Here is a 22,522-nt window from a genome sequence, read left to right as displayed (position 1 = left end):
CACATACACTGACTGGTACACCCACGGTGTTACCAGAGCGTCTACAGCTATTGCCTGAGGGTCCCTTGACCTGGCGCAATACCTGTCGAGTTTTTCCCAATGGTTTATAATCATGTGGAAGACTTCTGGGTGAAGTCCCCACTCTCCCGGGTGGAGGTCGTGCTGAGGAAGTCTGCTTCCCAGTTGTCCACTCCCGGAATGAATACTGCTGACAGTGCTATCACATGATTTTCCGCCCAGCGAAGAATCCTTGCAGCTTCTGCCATTGCCCTCCTGCTTCTTGTGCCACCCTGTCTGTTTACGTAGGTGACTGCCGTGATGTTGTCCGACTGGATCAACACCGGCTGACCTTGAAGCAGAGGTTTTGCTAAGCTTAGAGCATTGTAAATGGCCCTTAGCTTCAGGATATTTATGTGAAGTGATGTCTCCAGGCTTGACCATAAGCCCTGGATATTCCTTCCCTGTGTGACTGCTCCCCAGCCTCGCAGGCTGGCATCCGTGGTCACCAGGACCCAGTCCTGAATGCCGAATCTGCGGCCCTCTAGAAGATGAGCACTCTGCAACCACCACAGGAGGGACACCCTTGTCCTTGGTGACAGGGTTATCCGCTGATGCATCTGAAGATGCGACCCGGACCATTTGTCCAGCAGGTCCCACTGGAAAGTTCTTGCGTGGAATCTGCCGAATGGGATTGCTTCGTAGTAAGCCACCATTTTACCCAGAACCCTTGTGCATTGATGCACTGAGACTTGGCTCGGTTTTAGGAGGTTCCTGACTAGCTCGGATAACTCCCTGGCTTTCTCCTCCGGGAGAAACACCTTTTTCTGGACTGTGTCCAGGATCATCCCTAGGAACAGAAGACAAGTCGTCGGAACCAGCTGCGATTTTGGAATATTGAGAATCCAATCGTGCTGCCGCAACACTACCTGAGATAGTGCTACACCGACCTCCAACTGTTCCCTGGATCTTACCCTTATCAGGGAATCGTCCAAGTAAGGGACAACTAAAATTCCCTTCCTTCGAAGGAATATCATCATTTCGGCCATTACCTTGGTAAAGACCCGGGGAGCCGTGGACCATCCATACGGCAGCGTCTGAACTGATAGTGACAGTTCTGTACCATAAACCTGAGGTACCCTTGATGAGAAAGGTAAATTTTGACATGAAGGTAAGCATCCTTGGTGTCCCGAGACATCATGTAGTCCCCTTCTTCCAGGTTCGCAATCACTGCTCTGAGTGACTCAATCTTGAATTTGAACCTCTGTATGTAAGTGTTCAAAGATTTTAGATTTAGAATCGGTCTCACCGAGCCGTCCGGCTTCGGTACCACAACAGTGTGGAATAATACCCCGTTCCCTGTTGCAGGAGGGGTACCTTGATTATCACCTGCTGGGAATACAGCTTGTGAATGGCTTCCAAGACTGTCTCCCTGTCAGAAGGAGACATCGGTAAAGCCGACTTTAGGAAACGGCGAGGGGGAGACGTCTCGAATTCTAATTTGTACCCCTGAGATATCACCTGAAGGATCCAGGGGTCTACTTGCGAGTGAGCCCACTGCGCGCTGAAATTCATTGAGACGGGCCCCCCACCGTGCCTGATTCTGCTTGTAAGCCCCAGCGTCATACTGAGGGCTTGGCAGAGGCGGGAGAGGGTTTCTGTTCCTGGGAACTGGCTGATTTCTGCGGCCTTTTTCCTCTCCCTCTGTCACGGGGCAGAAATGAGGAACCTTTTGCCCGCTTGTCCACGAAAAGACTGCGCCTGATAATACGGCGTCTTCTCATGTTGAGAGGCGACCTGGGGTACAAACGTGGATTTCCCAGCTGTTGCCGTGGCCACCAGGTCTGAAAGACCGACCCCAAATAACTCCTCCCTTTAATAAGGCAATACTTCCAAATGCCGTTTGGAATACGCATCACCTGACCACTGACGTGTCCATAACCTTCTACTGGTAGAAATGGACAACGCACTTAAACTTGATGCCAGTCGGCAAATATTCCGCTGTGCATCACGCATATATAGAAATGCATCTTTTAAATGCTCTATAGGCAAAAATATACTGTCCCTATCTAGGGTATCAATATTTTTAGTCAGGGAATCCGACCACGCCAACCCAGCACTGCACATCCAGGCTGAGGCGATTGCTGGTCGCAGTATAACACCAGTATGTGTGTAAATACATTTTAGGATACCCTCCTGCTTTCTATCAGCAGGATCCTTAAGGGCGGCCATCTCAGGAGAGGGTAGAGCCCTTACAAGCGTGTGAGCGCTTTATCCACCCTAGGGGGTGTTTCCCAACGCACCCTAACCTCTGGCGGGAAAGGATATAATGCCAATAACATTTTAGAAATTATCAGTTGTTATCGGGGGAAAACCACGCATCATCACACACCTCATTTAATTTCTCAGATTCAGGAAAACTACAGGTAGTTTTTCCTCACCGAACATAATACCCCTTTTTGGTGGTACTCGTATTATCAGAAATGTGTAAAACATTTTTCATTGCCTCAATCATGTAACGTGTGGCCCTACTGGAAGTCACATTTGTCTCTTCACCGTCGACACTGGAGTCAGTATCCGTGTCGGCGTCTATATCTGCCATCTGAGGTAACGGGCGCTTTAGAGCCCCTGACGGCCTATGAGACGTCTGGACAGGCCCAAGCTGAGTAGCCGGCTGTCTCATGTCAACCACTGTCTTTTATACAGAGCTGACACTGTCACGTAATTCCTTCCAACAGTTCATCCACTCAGGTGTCGACCCCCTAGGGGGTGACATCACTATTACAGGCAATCTGCTCCGTCTCCACATCATTTTTCTCCTCATACATGTCGACACAAACGTACCGACATACAGCACACACACAGGGAATGCTCTGATAGAGGACAGGACCCCACTAGCCCTTTGGGGAGACAGAGGGAGAGTTTGCCAGCACACACCAGAGCGCTATATATATATACAGGGATAACCTTATATAAGTGTTTTTCCCCTTATAGCTGCTGTATCTTTAATACTGCGCGTAATTAGTGCCCCCCCTCTCTTTTTTAACCCTTTCTGTAGTGTAGTGACTGCAGGGGAGAGACAGGGAGCTTCCCTCCAACGGAGCTGTGAGGGAAAATGGCGCCAGTGTGCTGAGGAGATAGGCTCCGCCCCCTTATCGGCGGCCTTATCTCCCGTTTTTCTATGTATTCTGGCAGGGGTTAAATGCATCCATATAGCCCAGGAGCTATATGTGATGCATTTTTTTGCCATCCAAGGTGTTTTTTATTGCGTCTCAGGGCGCCCCCCCCCAGCGCCCTGCACCCTCAGTGACCGGAGTGTGAAGTGTGCTGAGAGCAATGGCGCACAGCTGCAGTGCTGTGCGCTACCTTGTTGAAGACAGGACGTCTTCTGCCGCCGATTTTCTGGACCTCTTCTGCCTTCTGGCTCTGTAAGGGGGCCGGCGGCGCGGCTCTGGGACCCATCCAGGCTGGGCCTGTGATCGTCCCTCTGGAGCTAATGTCCAGTAGCCTAAGAAGCCCAATCCACTCTGCACGCAGGTGAGTTCGCTTCTTCTCCCCTTAGTCCCTCGATGCAGTGAGCCTGTTGCCAGCAGGTCTCACTGAAAATAAAAAACCTAAACTAAAACTTTCACTAAGAAGCTCAGGAGAGCCCCTAGTGTGCACCCTTCTCGTTCGGGCACAAAGATCTAACTGAGGCTTGGAGGAGGGTCATAGGGGGAGGAGCCAGTGCACACCAGATAGTCCTAAAGCTTTCTTTAGATGTGCCCAGTCTCCTGCGGAGCCGCTATTCCCCATGGTCCTTACGGAGTCCCCAGCATCCACTTAGGACGTTAGAGAAATAAGAGGTGCACCAAGGTCGCTGGATGGCTAAGCTAAGCGACACAAGTGGCCGACACAAACACCTGGCCCATCTAGGAGTGGCACTGCAGTGTCAGACAGGATGGCAGATTTAAAAAATAGTCCCCAAACAGCACATGATGCAAAGAAAAAAGAGGTGCAATGAGGTAGCTGTGTGACTAAGCTAAGCGACACAAGTGGCCGACACAAACACCTGGCCCATCTAGGAGTGGCACTGCAGTTTTCTAGCGAGAGGATGAGTGCTTCCATCCTCATGTGAATCTGAACATTCTGAACAATCTGAACCATGAACATAGGCCAGGGCCTCAGCCGTTCCTTGCCACTCCGTGTCGTAAATGGCATATTGGCAAGCTTACGCTTCTCATCAGACGCTTTTAATTTTGATTTTTGGGTCATTTTACTGAACTTTTGTAGTATACTTGACGACACAGAGGTAGGTACAGCAGTGGCCTACTGTACCGTACTGCTATATATTATATACTGGTGGTCAGCAAAATTATGCACTGTCCTCCTACTATATATACTTCGTGCGTATTGGATTAGTGGAATCGAAGGGTTCTGGCACTTGTGGTTCTCCAAGTGTCAGCATGCTGGGGCAGGCTTGCTTGGACTTGTAGGCCACCTGTAAAGAACAATATTAGAGTATGTCATGATCCCCGCATCCACCGCCACCAGGGGTGTAGGGCATAGAACTGCACTTTCATCTCAGTGCTGGTTGTTACTCAGGAGGGGGGGACCCTATTTAAATTTTTGGGGTCCCCACTTTCTGAGGAATTCCAGCCCTCGGCTGACTGGTTTGGGGGTGTTTAATGCTATGGCAGGGGGACCCCATACTCTCCTGCTATGGCATTATCACCCCTGGCTGGTTCAGCTTGGTGCTGGTTTTACTTAAATGAGGGGAGCCCTATGCTGGTTTTTTGGGAGGGGGGGGGGGGGGGGGTAGGCGCCGCCGCAATCAGCCTGTGCCTCACCAGTCACTGACCTCACCGCATGTCACTGTACCTGTTGCTCTAGAAGTGAAAGCTATTAACATAGTAACATAGTCGGTGAGGTTGAAAAAAGACTAGTAGTCCATCGAGTTCAAACTGAATTATATTGCATTCCCCGATTTATTTAGGTTAAAGACTATATCCTCGTATATCTTTTTCCATTCGAAATTTGTCTAACCTATTTTTAAAAGCATTGACTGAGTCTGCCATTACAACCTTCTCTGGCAGCTATCACTGCCCATGCATGTAGGTGATGGTTCAGCTCTTAGCAGATTATTCGATGATTAAGGGGTCTATTTACTAAGCCTTGGATGGAGACAAAGTACCAGCCAACCAGCTCATAACTGCCATGTCACAGGCTGGGTTTGAAAAATGACAGTTAGGAGCTGATTGGTTGGTACTTTATCTCCGTCACCTTTACCTTCATCCAAGGCTTAATAAATTGTAAGTTAGTGTAAAGGGGACTTAAGTGTAATGTAATGTATAGCTGGCATCAGTAGCGTCACAAGGCAGGGGCGGGGGGTGCGGCCCGCACCCGGGTGTGATGCCTGAAAGGGGTGACACCAATCTGTGGGCATGGAAGGCTGGGGCATGCTGGGAAGAAGAAAGTAACTCTTTGGTCCCTGCCTCGCTCCCTATCCAGCCTATACCCAGTGTAATGAATCCTGTGCCCCTTAGTGGATGAAAAATAAAATTATATATCCTGGAAGTTTGCAATGGAAATGCAATCAAAGCTTGAGAGATTGTGGAAAGTGAGAATAGATCCCAGTGACAGTAAACCACGATGATGTAGAGAGAGCCATGGGTACTATTGGTATATGTGTAGAGCAACATATGTACTCTATAAAACATTGGAAGCTAAAGATGTGGGCAGGACTGCAGGCAGCGTACCTAGGTGGAGTTCTCATGTGAAGAAATAATTTAAGACGTGGTTTGCACAACACCAAGCTACAGTACGTAAATGCAGCAGAATGAGTTACTACATTGACAAAATTACATCTGTTTCTCAGCAACTAACGTCTGTTGGTGTGCGGATAGATGAAAAGATCACAGCAGCAGTGTTAGACTTACTATTTGTGGAGCTTGAGGCAAACGCAGAGAAATTGACCACAGATACAGTCAAAGCAAAGTTACTGCAGTTCCAATAACATTGTGCACTGTAAGTAAAAGATTACGGCATCTGAGTGTTACTGATAGCAGCAGAGAAGATTTCTGGTATATTGATTCAGGCACAACATGGCATGTCATGAGAAGTGGTTCTCCATATTAATCAAATGTAACCCTATTACAATCAAAGTGATTGGCAGTCAATTGCTTACAGCTACTTAAGTTGGAACAATTACAGTAAAGCCCACTTAAGAGTTGGAATAAGGACAAAAGTCACAGAGATCTAAGACGTGCTTAGCATAACTGAAATGAGGACAAATCTTAAGTGTCCTAGACAGAGAGAAGTCTGAAGAACCAAAGAAGATTGCAGACTACAAGAAATGTATGAGGAATCAAACTAGTCACAGGATCAAGACCCTGATATATCTGATTATGGTAGATAATATCTCAAAAGAGATGTTGAGTTTTCTTAAGAAAATATGGAATAGAGCATCAATTGACCATTACCTATACTGGATTCAAAATCAGTAAAGTGCATCATGCTTGACTACCACCCTGAAAGTAAAGGTTACTGATTATGGAATTTATGTACCAAAAAGCTCAAGTCTAGAGACGTCATAGTCAAACAAACAGCACAAATGCTAGAAAAGCTGGAAGTTGATGTGCCGAAGTATGTGTCCCTAGACATGCCAACAGCTGGAGATGAACCAGAAGTTACCAGCATGGAGTTCAATCACAGAATGTCTTCTGCAAGATTAAGCATCGGCAAGCCACCTAAGAAGTATGATGAAGAATTTTCATATATCACATTAAATCCAACTGGTGTGATTGGAAGTCCAAGATACGCAAAGGGACTTTGAAAGATTTAAAGGTAACAACTGTGGAAGAATCCTGAGAATCATGAGAGTGACAGCAGTCCTGAGTTTGTGAGTAAAGAGACTGTTGTAGTGGTCTATGCTTTCAGTGAAGGGACTCTTGTTGATGTTTCTATCAAGAAGAATTAATCAAAGTCACATGACATGTTGATGTTTTTCTATGTGTCTTACCCTGTTTCCTTTTCAGTTCACGATGAGTAAGCTTTATTTGAATGTTTGTGTAAGATGGAGAAGTTTGAAGTGAGTGGAGCATTGAAAGTGCTCTAATGTTCAGACTCCATGTTGGTACTCCTCAAGGGAAGCTTCATTCCTTTTACCAAGATGGCTGCTGAGGCTAATAATAAACTTGTGCAGATCTATAGTATCTTGAGACTGTATGAGAGTACCACAGTGGGAGGCAATAGTCTCCCGCTTACTGTAGCTACAGTGATACCTGCAATTACCTGCTGATTGACAATGTTATCTAGCATCCTGCACCACTACCCGAGACCTACATACACTCACCGCCTGGTGAGCTGTGTGACACCCTGTACTACTCCATCTACAGTACCAGTGTGTACAACAGTGAGTACAGCCATAGCTGCTTTATCTTCAATAAAACTACTCCATTGGTTAAGTAACTGAGCTGTTCATACAGTAGCTGTAAGCCATCCACTGATTTGTACAGAGACTCTGCAGCCTCCTCAAGTCTGTTCATGCATATTTCCAAACTGAATGACTTGAAATAAAATACATTTAGTCCCCCATAACAATCCAAGACAGAGCAAGATTGAGACCCTATGGGGCTAAAACATGGGAGTATCACGGTCATGTATGAAAATCTCTGTGTGATTCTGAGTAATGCATACAAGGAAGGGAAGCCTGTTTATTTGCATTTAGGGCCAAATTTGCTAATCGCATTTTGTCCGATTATCGATTACACATGCGCAGCATATGCACTGCGCATGTGCTAGCAAAAACAGCGACGAAAAATGCATACACATTGTGAACGCAATGCAGCCGCTGTTTGACTGACAGGAAGCTGGCGTTTCTGGGTGGAAACTCGCCGTTTTCTGGGTGTGTCTGAAAAAACGCAGGCGTGCCCAGGGCATTTTTAAGGAGGGTCTCTGACGTCCGCGATGACCGCTGTCAGCCTCTTGCTTAGAAAAAATTGAGGATGGCCCTGCCTGGCGCAGATAGGAAAAATCTTCGATGTTCCTGTAATTGCGTATGATTTTGCGATCAGCCCGCATATTGTGATGCACTCGCAATTTTTACGATGGGCATTTTTTTTCTCAATTTTTGGGCAGCAACTATTTGATCGCAGTAACTGCTTTTTAGCAGAAACTGCCATCCTTACTGAATTAGGTCCTTAAGGGGCCCTTTACTAAGCAGTGATAAAAGTGGAGGAGTGAGCCAGTGGAGTAGTTGCCCATGGCCACCAATCAGCTGCTCTGTATACTTTTATAGTATGCGAATTATAAATGTTACGTCAATGCTGATTGGTTGCCATGGGCAACTTCTCCACTTTTATCACTGCTTAGTAAATGCCCCCCTTTGTCTGGTAATAATACTGCACCCAGCACAGCCACTGCACATCATATTGTTACACCGTTCTGCTAACAACTTCTACTGATACTCTGTCAACAGGAAATGGACCCAGCAGTCCTAAGTTAATAGGCTCTGAATTCTAATACACCTAGCAGTACTTTGCTAACAGTATTATATTCACCACTATTATGGCAAGGTGGGCCCGGTACTGATAATGCTCAATGGACTATACTGAGAAGGGTAGGAGTTGTGACCAGTGCTGTGTGGATGTGACCAGTGCTGTGTGGATGTGACCAGTGCTGTGTGGGTGTGACGAGTGCTGTGTGGGTGTGACCAGTGCTATGTGGGTGTGACCAGTGCTGTGTGGGTGTGAACAGAGCCATGGGGGGTCGTGCACACGACTTACACTATGTACCCCAATGTCTCCCTAAAAATGTAAAGTAGAAAAATTGAATAATTTAGTGAGGAAAATTGAAATACAATTTTAATTCTTATAACTTATGTTCGACATGTAGGAAACTGGTAACCGTGCTGTCGTGATAATGGGCTTATTTTGTGTTGCAGCAAGTAGCTGTAGTTATATCAGCCCCTTTTTAAACCTGGCACTGGTCACAATGATGCAAGTGTTGCCCACCTTCCAGGAACCAGGAAAGCTACTTAAATGAGGCTGGTGAACCGCTCCTCATTGCAGCTGAAATGCCTCCTTGTGCCTGAATCAATATACCATTTGTCAGTTTACCAGAGGTTCTGGGAGAGTGGGCAACTATGATTACCACCAGTAAGTATCTAGCCCCATGCAGCAGATGCTTATGGGAAGGGTATGTCATTGAAATAGTAAACGCACATTTTCTTATTTCCTCTAAATGCATTCAGTTAACTAAGAATATCTGCACAATACTGTACGTGTTTATTTTCTATGCTCTCATCTGTCTCATCCTGTTTATAGCTAGTTCTCAGGCTTCATTGAGTACTGCAGCCTCGGCGGAGGACAGCTGATGACCTGTGTTTGCAGTTTGTTAACAGGAGAATGGATAAAAATGATGTCAGTATTGAACCTGGCTCAGGGTAATTGACTGACTTAATCTTAATCATCCCACTGGCATTGAAGTCTTGCATCAAAACTAGAACTTTAGTAAGAAAACAATTCTACTTTCTATACTTCACAGTTCATATTTCCTACAAGCGGTGATGCAAGTAGAAAAAAATTCTTAGCGGTGCTGTGTGCGCGCGCCAAAGGCGCATGTGCCAAAAAATCGGTGTGTCCACATGCTCACAGTTAGGGCCATGGTGGGAATCGAACCCATGACCTCAGTGCAGTAATGCTGACCGTTACACCGTTACACCATCTGTATTGCCCTGCCACCATCTGCCCTAACACCATCCGTATTGTCATTCAATGACGAGGAAAAAAGCTGAAATATATATTTTAGTGAAAGCACTGTGCAATACCCACCTTCATTAAATGTGGAATTCAATAATAGATCAAACAATTCCAACAAATCAGTGCTGGCTGAAAGCGTGAGACATCTACCATAATATTCCGTACAGTTACATGCAGTGATTGGCACTAATTACAGAATAAAGGGACCTGTGTAATTCCAGTATAGGGGCCAGTGATTATCCCGAGCAGTGGCGGCTGCAGATAGCAACATGTGAACATATATTCCGGGATGTACGCAACATTATCTGCTGGTTACAGATCTCCGGGAATCGGCAGCGCTGCGTGTCGTCTTACAACCGCCGCTGAACCCGGGACTCAGCATCCAGCATAACGCCTCCACTCTCCTGTTAAGGCGGGCTTTGGAGAGTCAAACGCAGCATCCCAGGTTCAGCGACGGCTGCCGATCCCCGGAGACCTGTAGCCAGCACATACGTTACATACATCCCTGCATGTATGTTCATATGTGCTAACCTGCTCCCCTCTGCATGATGTGGTGTGAGCTGCAGCCGCCACTGATCCTGATCGATAACGTGCATGTCAGAACAGGGCAGGCATTCTCATCTTCGGTCCTCAATGTACACTAACAGTGCAGGTTTTAGTGATAGCCAGGCTTTAGCACAGATGGTTAAAGCAAAATAAGTGAGGTACTAATTAATTCAATGCAAAGGGAACAAATACATTTATATTGTTTCTGTGCAGGGTAAATACTGGCTGCTTTTGCATGTAGCCCACAAATGTTAGACAGCTTTATTTTTACACTGCAATTTCAGTTTGAACACTCCCCCACTCAAATCTAACTCTCTCTGGACAAGTTACATCTGCCCCACCTGTACTGCACATGGTTTTGCCCAGTTGCCTGCTTTTTTGCTTTACTAACAAACAGGAATCTAACCCTTATAGGCCCTACACACTGGCCGATATTCCTCAAAGATATGAACGATCTCGTTCATTATTGAACAAGATACCGTTCATATCTTTGAGTGTGGAGTCACCAGCGATGAACGGTGCCCGGGCGCGCGCTCGTTCATCGCTGGTTTCCTGTCGGCTATGCATGCAGGCCAATATGGACGATCTCGTCCATATTTGCCTGCATTTCAATGGAGCCGGGTGACGAGGGGAGTGAAGAAACTTGCCGGGTCGCCCATCCGCCGTATCCGCCGTCGGGCAGCTCGGCAGCGGATCTTTATATGTGTAGGGCCCATTAGTGTATTGGGCAGCTAATGCACCGGTATCCGGTCTCTAGGTCGACCACACTTAGGTAGACGGTCATTAGGTTGACCACTATAGGTCGACATGCATTTGGTCGACATGGTCTATAGGTCGACATGAAAAAAAGGTCAAAATGAGTTTTTCACAATTTTTGTAAATTTTTTTTACACTTTTTTATACTTTAGGATACATGTAAACTAAGATTGAAAATAGTAACCTTGCCTGAAGCATGGCGAGCGAAGCGAGCCATGTGAGGTGCACTAATTTGGGTTCCCGGTCACTTTATGAAGAAAACAACACCCAAAAAATCATAAAAACTCATGTTGACCTTTTTTCATGTCGACCTAATGACCGTGCTGACCTATTTCAGGTGTCGACCTAATAACTGTCGACCTAAGTGTGGTCGACACTATGATCCACCCCCACTGCACCACATAGATATATATAGTAAGATGTGGATGCAGCAAATACGTTGCGAGTAGAGTGTTATTCATATACAGTATAACTTGCCGAAATTCCCCGTCTGGGTGAGTCCCAGAGGGTGCAAACCCACACCGATGGCCGGGGGTTGTAGTACTGCATTCATTCTCATCATTAGCAGCATGTTACAGCGGTGGTAAGGGCTACATGAATCCTGGCTCCACCCCCTGCTCTTCAAAGCCACTATTTGCTGCATTTTACAGTAGGGGGCAGGGCTAGGATGATTCAATGCAAATTGGGTCATCTAAATTCCGAGTTGCGGACTTTACCTTCATAATAAAGTCCACTCAAAAGTTTTCCCCTTATACTTTTTAACCTCCCTCAACAGTGGCGGAACTAGCGAGCGGTGGGCCCGGGTGCGACAAAATGCTTTGCCCCCCCCGCATCCCATCCAAGTCCACCCCCTCACCCCTGAAGAGGATCTGGTGAGGGGGACCTGCTCAGGGCCAGATAAATGGATACCTAGCAACAGTGCCGTAACTAGACATTTTAGCACTGTGTGCAAGAAACAGCATCAGAGCCCCACCCCTGCATGTGAAACAGGGGCAGTGCGCGCCGTAGGCACGCGCAAAAATACATAGTAGCGTGGCTTCGTGGGGAAGGGGTGTGGCCACAAAATAATACCAATTCATAAAACAGTACACAGTAGTCTCCATTCTTCAAATTACGCCGCACAGTAGCACCACTACACCAGGTAGAGACCCTTTTACACCTTACAGCGGACAGATTCCTCTTTTTACACATTACGGCAGACAGCGTCCCATTTTTACACATTACGGCAGACAGCGTCCCCCTTTTTACACATTACGGCAGACAGCGTCCCCCAGCGGCATGTAATGAGTCAGTTTGACTCATTACATGCTTTGGGCCCCTGGACAGAGGCGGGCCCCAGTGCAACGCACTGGTTGCCCTGGCGGTAGTTCCGCCTCTGTCCCTCAACTATACCCATAAACACCCAAGAACCTCAATCCTTAAGACCCTCCCCCCCCCATCCCCTCCCACCCACATTCACACACGTAGCTGTTTCTTATCTGATTAAGTGTAGCACACAGGTTCATAGTGATTGCTGCTGTGAGAAGGAGGGAACAAAAGGGAAGTTAGAAATAGGCCGCACAGCCCCTACTAAGGGAAGTGTAGTGTACTGTATCTAGTCCACGCCCTCTGCCGCCCTTCTCGGCTCCTGCATTCCTCCAGCTTAGTAGGGGCAGATTTCTTAGACCTTAGCGAGAGATAAAGTGGAGAGAGATAAAGTGCCAGTCAATCAGCATCAAACTGTCATTTTTTCAAACACAGCCGGTAACATGGCAGAAAGGAGCTGATTGGCTGCTACCAGTGAGGTGTGGTCATGGTTTTGTCTTGTAAATTATTGCTCCTTTAAAAAAACCTCCGCGATCGACCGGCATCCCGCATCTCTGGCAATCTCAGACCCTATTACGTATGCTCCAATATGTATACTCTTTCTTATAAAATTAAGGGGTACATTTATTAAGCAGTGATAAGAGCGGAGAAGTGAGCCAGTGGAGAAATTTCCACATCAACCAATCAGCAGCTCTGTATCATTTTATAGTATGCAAATTATAGATTCAGTGCTGATTGGTTGATGGGGAAATTTCTCCACTGACTCACTTCTCCACTCTTATCACTGCTTAGTAAATGTACCCTATAGTTTTTATGCACTTTATCAATACCATATCCAAAATATATTATTTTTACTCCTGCATACATACTGTACAAGGCGATCAGCAAGACTACACCAGCATACCCTGTATAATAATTTCGCCCATTGTCTCAAAATATCTCCCTGCTAGACCCTCCGCTCTGCACAATACAGTATCTATGCCTCTCATCCACATAAAAAAATATTACCTGCTCCCATTTCCAGTTATGAACACACTCTGTGGAAAGCCCTCTCTTGCAAAACAATACTTTCTTCTAGTCTCCAAACCTTTACATGTTCCAAGAAGGCTCATCCTCCATGCAGCTTACCAAATCCCAGAATCACCCACATAACCTCCATAAGGTGTTCTACTCACTGCTACTCTACACAGTTCACACAAAACTTACATGTGTTCTCTTTCTACCATCACACAACCCACTTACTCCAGGTCAGCATTGCTCTGTGACTGACTCATACAGCCTACCAAGAACCTTTACAATCTGGCTGTAATATGTATCCTCCTGTCTATCTGTCATACCCAATCTCATCTTATTGCTCTCTTGTTTCAAGTTGTCTCTTCATATAAACTTGCTAATTATTCTCTTGCTATTTGGTTTTCTAGTGTCTCCCTATGAAGAAGAAGAAGGTGACTCAGGCTTAGCAATGGCAGATTATTAATCATCTTGTTCCCAGTGGAAGAATCTAACTTAACATGTTAATAAAACAAAAAGATGATTAGTGATGTGGTCTCGTTAGTAAATATTACTCTTCATCATGAGAGCATAAAATATGCTAAGTATAAAACAAAGACAAAACATCATATACTGTAAAACGACATAATTGATACTATTCAAACAAAACAAGGTTTAAAGGGAGGACATTGAAAAGAAATTCCGAACATGACTGACTTTTTTTTTCACTTGAATATTTCAAACCTTTTCATACATTTGCATATTATATTAAATGCCACAAGCAAATGATTTTGCATTAGCTGTTCGGTTATTGCACATTACAAGGCGTGAGAGCGTCTCTTTGTGCACGAGGGTAGATAACATTCCCCTGACATTCACAAAGCAATAGAACCATGTTCCCTGTTTTAATTTTTCATAAACTTTGGAACATACTGAGATTAAAAGCTTTTTCTCAGCTTGTTTTTAAGACAATGAAGCAGAATTATTTTATGTTCAGAAAATGGAGGATTGTATTCTGGACTGTGAGTGTAACCTAGGCTGGTCTCAGATCAGACTGGATAATGGGGGTCATTCTGAGTTGATCGTAGCTGTGCTAAATTTAGTACAGCTACAATCATCTTCCCTGACATGCGGGGGGACGCCCAGCACAGGGCTAGTCCGCCCCGCATGTCAGTGGCGCCCCCCCTCCCTCCGCACAAACACAAAAGCATGCACAGCGGCGATGCTTTTATATTTGAGGAGTAACTCCCGGCCAGCGTAGCTCCTGCGACTGGCTGGGAGTTGTTTGTCGCAGCCGCTGGCCGCAGCAGCTGCGTGAGACGTCACGCAGCCGCCGCGGCCTGCCCCCCCCAGCGGTCCGGCCACACCTGCATTGGCTGCTCCCCGCCTCCTAAACGGCGGCTTAATGCCGCTGTTCAGTTCCCTCCCACCCTGCGACCGGCTCTGCCTCAGAGGCGATCGCTAGGCAGCTATGACTGCCATGTGCCAGCGCACTGCGGCGCCGGCATATGTGCAGTTCCGACCCATTCGCTGCGCTGCGACAACCTGTAGTGAGCGATCGGGTCGGAATGACCCCCAATAATGGATACTGGTAAATGTGGTACCATGACGATCCGGCTATTGATGTGTGAGATTGTTATAATTAAAAGACTTTAAATTAGAGATGAGCGTGTTTGACATATTAACCCATCTGAACTTCTGTCACAGGTCTGCCTGCCAGGGTCAGATCCGAAAACAAGGCAAAACTTTATCTTCACAGCGTTGGATCTCAATTGTTTTGGATAACATAAAAGTCCCTCCCTGGTGATTCGGGCACCATTACACACAGGACACCGGTGGGAGAGAGTGTGGTACTGTGGGTTCTGTGTGGGACTGTGGGCTCTGTGAGGCGCTAAAAAACATGCAGAGCACCAGTGACTAGAGGGAGAGGGTGTGGGACTGTTGGCTCTGCGTAAGACTGTGGGCTCTGGGATGCACTAAAAATGCACAGGACACCAGTGACCAGAGGTAGAGTGTGTGGGGCTGTGGGCTTTGTGAGGTACTAAAAATGCACAGGACACCAGTGACCACAGGGAGAGGGCATGGGGCTGTGGCAGGGGCATTTTAATAGAGGAGGAGGCCCGTGTGCAGCCTTCTGCTTCAGGGGCCCCCTCCTCTCTGACTGATGCAGAGCATTTGATACTTACCTCTCCGGAGTCCCCCGGCGGTGCCATCTTTCTCCGCGGCAGCGGCAATAGAGTCTGAGACCAGACTCTATTGTGCATGCGCAAACCTCCGGGAACACGGCGCGGCGGCCCTTTTCCCGAAGATTTTGCTACTGCGCATGCGTGAAACTCCGGAAAAATGGCCGCCGTGCCATCTTTCTGGGGTTTTCAGCAGGCGCAATAGAGTTTGTTCCCCCTAGTGTTCAAACTCTATTGCGCTGCCGAAAAGGGATGGCTTCGACGGGGGACTTCAGAGAGGTAAGTATTTAGCAAATGGGTGCAGTGTGTGCAGGGTGGGCCCCCCTGGACCTGGGGGGCCGTGTGCCTCGCACACACTGCACCCATTATAGAAACGCCAGTGGGCTATGGGCTCTTTGTGGGACTGTGGGCTCTGTGAAGTACAAAAAACGCTCAGGACACCAGTGACCAGAGGTAAAGGGTATTGGACTGTGGGCTTTGTAAGGTACTAAACGCCATTGAACTGAACATTGGAACACTGTGTAACTGGACATTGGAACTTATTACTGTATTGGCAAATCCAATACAGTAATAAAGAGGCACTGTGTCATCCATTTATATTATTAAAAAAATTTCATTATGAGCACTGTGTTAACGTAAAGTTTAACTGCACCATTAAAAAAAAAAAAAACACCCACAGAGGCACTGTGAACGCTGGACTGCAGCACTGTAAGACAACCTGGTGTGTGTTCAGGCACTGTGTAAAAAAACAAGATTTATGGTAAGAACTTACCCTTGTTAAAACTCTTTCTGCGAGGTACACTGGGCTCCACAAGTCTGGACAATGGGGTGTAGAGTAGGATCTTGATCCGAGGAACCAACAGGCTCAAAGCTTTGACTGTTCCCAGAATGCACAGCGCCGCCTCCTCTATAACCCCGCCTCCCAGCACAGGAGCTCAGTTTTTAGTTAACCAGCCCAATGCAGTAGCAGGAAAAGAGACGACAACGGTTAGTAGCCACATACACCACACTCTCACGACAAGAGAAGTGTCAGCGGCTAATGCCATACCAACCCAAAGAAGCTAAGTGCGTCAGGGTGGGCGCCTTGTGGAGCCCAGTGTACCTCGCAGAAAGAGATTTAACAAGGGTAAGTTCTTACCATAAAACTCGTTTTCTGCTGCGGGGTACACTGGGCTCCACAAGCCTGGACAATGGGGATGTCCTAAAGCAGTTCCTTATGGGAGGGGACGCACTGTAGCGGGCACAAGAACCCGGCGTCCAAAGGAAGCATCCTGGGAAGTGGCAGTATCGAAGGCAGTATCGAAGGCATCCTGTTATATATAAGTGAATAATAAACACACAGGGGTACAGCGCACACATGTATAAACTTAAAATAATCATTTTTTTTACTTTTTTATTTATTTTTTACTTTTTTTACGTGTGACAACAATACACACTCTACTTCTGCTTATATGTGAATGTACAGCCACTTAGATGGACACAGCACAGTCACTTGTATAGCGTCTTAAGTCCACAACACAGCCACTTGTATACATAACTCAGCCACTATGAGTCTGGACACTGCACAGCCACTTGTATACTAGGGCACAACAACTTGTATGAGTCTGGAGTCCACAGCACAGCCGCTTGTATACATTGCTCGGCCACTATGAGTCTGGACACTCCACAGCCACTTGTATATTATGGCACAACAACTTGTATGAGTCTGGAGTCCACAGCACAGCCACTTGTATACACAGCACAGCCACTATGAATCTGAACACAGCCACTTGTTTATACAGCACAGCCACCACAAGTCTGGACAGCAGAGCCAATTTAACCATTTAACTAGCTGAGTACAACGCAGCACACCGCAGCGTGTCTGGAGTGAAATGGAGCCAAATGCTGGCCATGGTGCACTTATATAGAATTCAAAACTACAAGAATCCAATGCCGTGAAGATGATGTTTTGCCTTGATTTGGGATCTGAGCCTGGCTGGAAACACTGAGCCGTGTCTCAGACTGACTCAGATACCAGAAGTTCAGGCACGTTTGGATTTAAGGTAATCTGAACTATTTCATCTTTAGTAAAAAAAATAACGTCATTAGTGTGTCACTACTAGACGTGCTATGAGGCATGATGTTGTGTGTTCAAGTACCATGTAAAAAATAAATAAAAATAAAACTGTTGTGTGTTCAAGCACCATGTAAAAAAATAAAACTGCTCTGTGTTTAGGTATTGTGTTACAAAATAATGTCATTAGGGTGCCTTTAATAGGAGCACTGCGAGGCACTGTGTTGTGTATTTAAGCACCATGTAAAATAAATGAAAATAAAACTTGTGTGTTCAGGCACTGTGTTTAAAAATAACATAATTAGGGTGTCATTACTAGGAGCGCTGTGAGTCTATATAGATCAGTCGATGGTAGATCAGGAGCAGCAATCCAGTACTAGTGATGCGGCAGCTGCCAGTCATGATAGTACATTAACATCTACAAAAGGTGGTCTAGGAGACACAAAGTTTAAGAAAGGGCACCGCACGCAGTGACAAGGAAAGGCCTTCCTTTGCGAATGGTGTAACTAACTGCTAGTGCTACTGCTGTTTCATGCACTAGAAGAATGCCTATTGCAAAAGCTGGGACCACACACAGTCAGGCATGTTCTTCTGTAAGCTCTTATGATGATGCAACACCTTCTCACTCTGAGTCTAGTACTGGTGTCACATGTGAAACAGGCAAATCAGTGCAAAAGAAACACATATTGAGACTGAAGAACAAACTGTGTGTTCACAAACTTCACAAATCCCAAAGAAGAGTCTAAGGTTGTCCACGGGTGCTATGTGTGAGTCTGATATTTCTGAAATTACTCATACAGAAGTTTCCTTCTACCATTTCTGCACCCTCTGCAACTCTGCGGGTGAGCAGTACAAGTAAAGATGATGACACAGTTTAATGTGCAGAGAACCATGCATGCACAGTAGCGCACTTGGCAGCCTATAAGTCACACTGGTTTCTAGTTCCTGGTGGACAAATGAGAGACAATATGTAGAAGCCTTTCTCCCAACACCCCCCTCTCTTAAACTTGTCTCGAGTCACATAATAACATAAAACATCCCACGTTTTGGACGTCTAACCTGTAACCAAAAACATAAGGTGTCATGCAAAACAAAACATAAAAAAAAATACATCAACATCAAATGGATTCCAATCAGCATTTTTGTAGAAATGCATTGAGTACGTGCCGTCAGACATTTAGTCAAGATCTTAGGGACATGCAAGGGGAGAGGGGTGTTCCAGTTGCCCAGAAACCCCCCTCATCACCACCTGAATTTTTTATGAATATACAAAACAGGGCCAGGTACGCGTAAAAAATATAGGGGCATGGCTTTATGGGGAAGGGGCATGGCCACAGAGATCCCTTTTACACCTCCCCATATGTAAAGTAGGGACAGGCGCGCCATAGTCACATTACACTACACAGTAGCGCCCGTTAGTCACATTACACTGCACAGTAGTGCCCGTTAGTCACATTACACCGCACAGTAGTACCCATTACACTGGACAGTAGCACCCATTAATCACATTACAATGGACAGCAGTAATATTTACTATATATATATATATACAGAATATTTACAAACAATAAGTATTAAGATTTCAATCTCAGTAAATATATTGGGTTAAGGTACAGTATGTGCAGGTTGTTGATTGTTGTTGTTGTTTGTTTGCCCAGCGCTGCCTGCAGTGCCTGTAATGTGTTTTAGCAGCGTTGCCTCGGCAGGCAAGGGGATGGGCACAGTGCTACTAATATGCACTACAGCGGGCAGCGCTGCAGCTGGTAGCAGACAATCAGTGTGGATGCGGATGATGCACCTACAGAGTAACTGCGCTTTGTGCTAAGCACCATCCGCCCACACCTAGTTACGGCCCTGCATATACTGTATGTTCAGGGCTGGTGCTGTGTTCTTCTGCCATTCCTCCACAATCCAGTACTTGCTCCAGTGCTCTATAAAGCAATGGACTTGGGGCCTAATTCAAACCTAATCGCTCCTGTGCAAATTTCAGATCAGATAGTCGCCACCCATAGAGAGTGAAAACCCGCCCCATGCAAGTGTGTGTATGCATGCGCACGCCATGCAAAAACTTCGCCAGTCACCGGACATCCGCAAATCCGTTTGCAACTCACTCACCGTCAAATGATTTTTCCAGTCTGTGCGTAGCCCAGGACTTACTCCTATAGTGTGATATAGGAGCTGACAACACCCACCGTCCCAGAAAACGCTTGGGAACGCCTGCATTTTTTCCTGACACTCCCAGAAAACGGCCAGTTACCACCCTAATTGTGCACTTCCTGTCAATCACCTTGCCTAACTGGAAACCCCCCCTGCGTTTGCCTATGATAGAGGTGAGTCAAACATCAATAAGGAGCTTACTGCAGACTTCGTTCATACCAATACCTGAATGCCTTTCAAACGCATTACTGACATTTTTCCACAGGAAGAATTCTTCACCTTGTAGCTAATTTTTGTCCTTTTTCCAACAAACTTCTAGTCCTCACTATTTGACAGTGGAATGATAATCTTTGTAAATTGTACGACCGCACTCCTAACGCGACTGCCGGCTGAACGCCAGGGCTAGTTTGACACAAATAATTTAGCATGGCTTCCTAGAAGCCGAGCGTAACACAATTTGAAGGGAAAGGATATTTCAGGACAAAATGCTCCTGATTTAATGGAAGCTTATACATATACTAATAAGCGAGTGACCACATTGTGCCACCATTGTCTTCCTAATATAGGCTATTAAAACTGACAGTGAACTGACAGTTCAAACGCAATCACAGATAAGACTGTCCTTTCATTTCCTAAATGCTTTTGAAAGCACATTATTACAGAACCAGGAGTAAGAGCTGAAAGTATAATACTTTCCTTTGACATGTGTATATGGGGATTCTAAATGTCAGTGTGTTTATGGAAATAATGTTTTTTTGCGAAACGCAACCATTTTCCGCAAGTACCAGACAACACCAACATAGTTTGTTAATGGATGACCTTGTTATTATACACTCTATAACAAAGTGAATAAATACCCAGATCTCTATTGCAGCTCCTCGATGCTGACCTCTTTGCGATCTTCCCCTTCGGCTATTGCAGTTAGGAGCATCAGATTAATAATTAAGGCACCACTGAACCCCAAAATTACATTTTTCCCATTTCAAGCGTGGCAGTAAAAACTTTGCTCGGTGTTATCCTGACATTCATAAAACCAAGGGAATAGCTATGGTGCCGCTAAGCAATAGATACAGTACCAACAAAATCAAAGATGCTAAGACAATGGGAATGACAGATCAACAACAATATTCAACATAAAGAGAGAAGAAAAGGAACCAGCACTAATTGATAATACAGTAAAAAAAAATATAATAGTAAAAACTCAATACATATATTTAAAAAAAAAAGCAGTTCAATATTTATACTAAAATACTAAATGGTGCATGTGGAGGGGGTTTCTGAGTACCCAGTAACTCTCCCTAGTAGACCAAACTCTTTTCTTGTGGATAGCCACTCCAGCATATACTGTATATTCAAAGCCCTGATTCAATGACCTTTAGACCTACTGTACAAATTAAAGCATTACATACCTCCTAATATGACCCTCTCCAGTAGGGGCAAATTGGTCTGTTCCTGGGCTTCCCTCTTAATGTATGATTGCCATCACCTTTGGTGAAACACCTTTCTTATCAAATAAATAGTTCAACACAGGGGTGATGACAATAATACATTAAGAGGGAAGTCCAGTAACAGAGCCTTCTGTCCCTCCTGGAATAGATCGTGTTGCGAGTTATGTATTACGCCACAAGTTGGCAGGACCTAATTACACAAGTGCCTCAATTTGATGTTGCATCTTTCCTCCTAAAGAAGGTGTGATATATATATATATATATATATATATATATATCACCTATATAATAGCCCTGTGATTCTGTGCCCGGGTCTCTAACGCTGGGTGTGGCTAGGAGCTCTCATTGGGTTAGTGGCAGGTCTATCACACCCAGTCCACAGCTGATTGGGCGAGAAACGCCCTCCCACACAGGTTACATCCAATGGGAGGCTCTGCCCTTTGCCTGTTGTGTTTTCACAGAGTAGGATTAGCAATGGGACTGCTGCAGCTGCAGCTCCAGCCCCACACCCCAAAATAGGCCCACTGCATCTGCAGCAACATACCCTCCAACACTTTATACATAAACATTGATGCAAATTCCAAAAGGGGCGTGGCCACGGGTACAGCGGCGTGGCCACGCCCCTTTTCCTATACTTTCAATGGAACTTTTCCTATACTTACACAAGTAACACCCCCTGTAGCAGTGATGCTTACACACGTAACACCCCCTGTGCCGGTGACGCTTACACACGTAACGCCCTCTGTACCAGTGCCGCTTAGACACGTAACGCCCCCTGTACCAGTGCCGCTTACACACGTAACGCCCCCTGTACCAGTGACGCCTACACACATAATGCCCCCTGTACCAGTGACGCTTACACACGTAACGCCCCCTGTACCAGTGCCGCATACACACATAATGCCCACTGTACCAGTGCCGCTTACACACGTAACGCCCCCTGTACCAGTGACGCTTACACTTAATGCCCCCTCTACCAGTACCGCTTACACACGTAACGCCTCCTGTACCAGTGCCGCTTACACATATAACGCCCCCTGTAGTAGTGACGCTAACACACATAACGCCTCCTGTACCGGTGATGCTTACACACGTAACGCCCCCTTTAGCAGTGATGTTTAGACACGTAACGCCCTCTGTACCAGTGCCGCTTAGACACGTAACGCCCTCTGTACCAGTGCCGCTTAGACACGTAACGCACTCTGTACCAGTGCCGCTTAGACACGTAACGCCCTCTGTACCAGTGCCGCTTACACACGTAGTGCCCCCTGTACCAGTACTGCTTAGATACGTAATGCCCCCTGTACCAGTGCCGCTTACACACGTAACGCCCCCTGTACCAGTGCC

General features: G+C 46.0%; 1 long non-coding RNA gene across 3 annotated transcripts in view; it reads left to right on the top strand.

Moving 5' to 3' along the window:
• The window catches only part of LOC135020681 (uncharacterized), a 239,000-nt gene extending 225,115 nt beyond the window's left edge, over positions 1 to 13,885 (top strand). For all 3 annotated transcript variants that reach the window (XR_010218087.1, XR_010218136.1, XR_010218186.1), the window contains exons 2-3: positions 9,303 to 9,421; positions 13,766 to 13,885. This is a non-coding gene — a long non-coding RNA (uncharacterized LOC135020681). The remainder of the gene's footprint in view (positions 1 to 9,302; positions 9,422 to 13,765) is intronic.
• Positions 13,886 to 22,522: the final 8,637 nt, after the last annotated feature.

This window comes from Pseudophryne corroboree, chromosome 1 (genome assembly GCF_028390025.1).
Source record: "Pseudophryne corroboree isolate aPseCor3 chromosome 1, aPseCor3.hap2, whole genome shotgun sequence".
Classification (NCBI taxonomy): Eukaryota; Metazoa; Chordata; class Amphibia; order Anura; family Myobatrachidae; genus Pseudophryne; species Pseudophryne corroboree.
The sequence above is the reverse complement of the archived record's forward strand: the minus strand, read 5'-3'. Positions and strand labels throughout refer to the sequence as shown.